The sequence below is a fragment of the Mus pahari genome, chromosome 21 (genome assembly GCF_900095145.1).
Source record: "Mus pahari chromosome 21, PAHARI_EIJ_v1.1, whole genome shotgun sequence".
In the NCBI taxonomy this organism is placed as follows: Eukaryota; Metazoa; Chordata; class Mammalia; order Rodentia; family Muridae; genus Mus; species Mus pahari.
The window spans coordinates 20,246,863-20,250,030 of record NC_034610.1 but is presented as its reverse complement, the minus strand read 5'-3'; the positions used below and the strand labels follow the sequence as shown (position 1 = coordinate 20,250,030).

Below are 3,168 nucleotides of genomic sequence, written 5' to 3'. Positions count from 1 at the left end.
AGGAGGAGGAGGAGGAGGAGGAGGAGGAGAAGGAGAAGGAGAAGGAGAAGCATTTTGATGTATCTGAAATTTATGTTTGAGTTGTGGGAGGCTTGTGAGCTTATTTGGTTTGTCCAGATGGTTGCACATCTTTCGGGTGTCTCCAGTTTTAATGTCATTTTATAGACCTGCCATGGGCATGCATACCTGGGTTTACCTCATTTTTTGTTTTGTTTTGTTTTTTGTTTTTTGTTTTTGTTTTCACCCTGGATTTGAGAATTTTTAACAGAACATGATTTGGTGGGGAGCAGGACAGGACAGTGAAAACACTCAAGACAGGGCTTGTGGATCTCCTGCCACTTGTCCAGGATACATACCACAATTGGGAATATATTTTACCCCACAGCCATCAGAGATGAGCCAATTCTCAACTACTCAGTCATCAAGTTCATTGGCCTTAAACTTGGTGAAAATCCCACAACTTTGAGGTGTGTTCCTTCCAGTGGCCAGGTAACTTGAACCTGACTCTACACAGGGCCTCACCCACATGTTCCTTATTCTTCAGATTGCTTCAGGTGGACATGAGGAGCTGGCCAATTTGAACCCTGGCTGCTGTGCCCTGGGACTTCCCAAAGCCACCTGCTTGGAGCCCCCCTTGAGTACAACATTCAGATCAGATGTTAATAGTCACCAGAAATTCATGACTAAGTTCCCTTAGGGCAGCCCATAGAGGTAATAAGCTGCACACATAAGCCCAAAGAGGCAGATATCTGCAGCCATTTCACTCCAGGTCCCCAAGAGGAAAGAAACCTGGTTGGTTTAATTGGCTTCAGGATGGTTATAGTTTTGAGGCAGGATCTCTGCAGCCCAGGCTAGTCTTGAACTCACAGCCCCCTTTCTGTCTGAGCTTCTTGAATGCTAGGATTATAGGTATCAACCATCATACATGGCTCCACTGAGGTACTTTTCAAAGCCCTGAGTGGATTAGTTAACTCATCAAAAGCCTTGGCAATTTCTGGTTCTCGCTTTCTGAGACTCCATAGAGCACTCGCTATTCACTTAAACCTGGCCAAACTGCTGCATTCGTCTGACTTCATACAGACACAATACTAGACCAATGATTGTGGTTTCCTAGCTGGCAAGATAATGCCTACAGAGCCACTTCTGTGCAGGACCTGTGAGGTCATAGGAGGTTTGCATAAATCAATTGACAAACTGCTGACGACTAATGCTTATGAGTTTTAATGAAAGAAAGCAATTTCCTTTACAAATATAGGAACAGGCACAATTGTTAATAGCATTTGGGAGAGCCACACTGCCCTGAGGTCGGAAGATGAGAATGGATCGTCATGGATGCTTGGGTCTGTTTAACCTACGCAGTGAGAATGGACTGTACACACTAAACTTTGAAAATATTTTTGTTCTTTAGCTTGTGAAAGAGACATCTTTTTGTCTCCAAAAGCAGCCCATTTTCCTTCATCCTAAAATAAGATACTTACAAGAAAAAGATGGTCAGGGAAGTAGCTAAGTTAGTGGTACTTGCCAGCAAGCATGTAGCCCTAAGTTCCACCCCTAGGCCTGTATAGTCTGAGCATGGTGTAAGTCTGTGATCCCAAGCACTGTAGAGTCAGAGGCAGGAAGGTCAGAAACTTAACATCATCCTCAGCTAGGCAGTTGGTTGCAGGCTAGCCTGGGCTACATGTGATCGCATCACAGGACAAACAGGCGGGATGGGGAGGCGGCACAGCACTGAGAGCATGTGTACACTGCCCTTATACGTGGGCCTCCCAGAACACACACGGTGGCTCACAGTCCTCTGTCTCTAGTTGCTGGGCGTCTGACACCGTCTTCTGGCCTCTGTGTACTAGGCATGCATATGGTGCACATATATAATTCAGACAAAACACTTATACACATAAAATGAAATAAAAATCTGAAGGAAAGAGGGAGGGAGGGAGGGAGGGAGGAAGATGCTTTGAATCAATGCTGAATGCAGTTTAGCACTTTGAATTCCCTCAAATTTTTGTTCCAGCAAAGTACGTTTTACCCAAGGAGTTGCTTGTCTCTTTTCTTCCATTGCCAGGGTGCTGAAGACTAAACCCGAGGTCTTATCCATGCTAGACAAGTGTCCCTCCACTGAGCTCATCCCCAGTCCTAAGGGTTTTCTTGTCAAATACTGTTGTCCTCTTTACTCCTGTTTTGAGACAGAGTCTCACCTAGTCTTGGATTTGATAGCCAGATGACTCTGAACTTCTGATCCGCCTGCTTCAGCCTCCTGAGTGCTGGTAGCACAGGCCGCACCGCCACGCCTGCTTTATGCAGTGCAGGGGATTGAGCCCCAGGCAAACACTGAGCTCCATGCCCAGCCCACTCTGCATATTATAACCAAATTGTAATTCTCCTGTAATCAATAATTTAATGAAAACTTTCTACCTCCAGAAGTCTGTAGTAAGAATTTTAAAGTCATCTGGGTATGGTAGCTCATGACTTTAACCCCACGACTCTTTTTTTTAATATTTTTTAAGATTTATTTATTTATTATATGTATTATATTATTACACTGTAGCTGTCTTCAGACTTTCTAGAAGAGGGCATCAGATCTCACTACAGATGGTTGTGAACCACCATGTGGTTGCTGGGATTTGAACTCAGGACCTTCAGAAGAGCAGTCAGTGCTCTTAACCTCTGAGCCATCTCTCGAGCCCGGTATTCTTGAGGCAGAGGCAGGAAGATGGCTATGAGTTGGAGGCCAGCCTGGTCTTTAGAGTGAGTTCCAGGGCAGCCAGGACCAAAACAAACAATCAAACAACAACAAGCACAACCATATTGTTGTGCTTCTCTGAAATCTTTGTAGTTAGTGTTTTACTGGTATTTCCATGAACATGTAGTGTCAATGTCCCCATTTGTGGCCGCATGCCTCTGACACAAATAATTCTACGTCCTTGCCCTCCATTGACTGAGTTCTTCCATAAAACCTTGTATATAAGCATTGGAAATGGCGGCTCATACCTATAATCCCAGCATTTAAAAGGACTTTGAACTTGAGACTACTCTGAGCTACACAGAGAGGGAGACCTTACTTCAAATTAAAAAGAAAGGAAGAAAGAAAGAAAGAAAGAAAGAAAGAAAGAAAGAAAGAAAGAAAGAAAGAAAGAAAGAAAGGAAGGAAGGAAGGAAGGAAGGAAGAAA

General features: G+C 44.1%; 1 non-coding gene across 1 annotated transcript; it reads right to left on the bottom strand.

Moving 5' to 3' along the window:
- Positions 1-677: 677 nt before the first annotated feature.
- LOC115062858 lies at positions 678-812 on the bottom strand. Its single transcript, XR_003842772.1, has one exon. It is a non-coding gene; the product is annotated as a small nucleolar RNA SNORA70 (small nucleolar RNA).
- Positions 813-3,168: the final 2,356 nt, after the last annotated feature.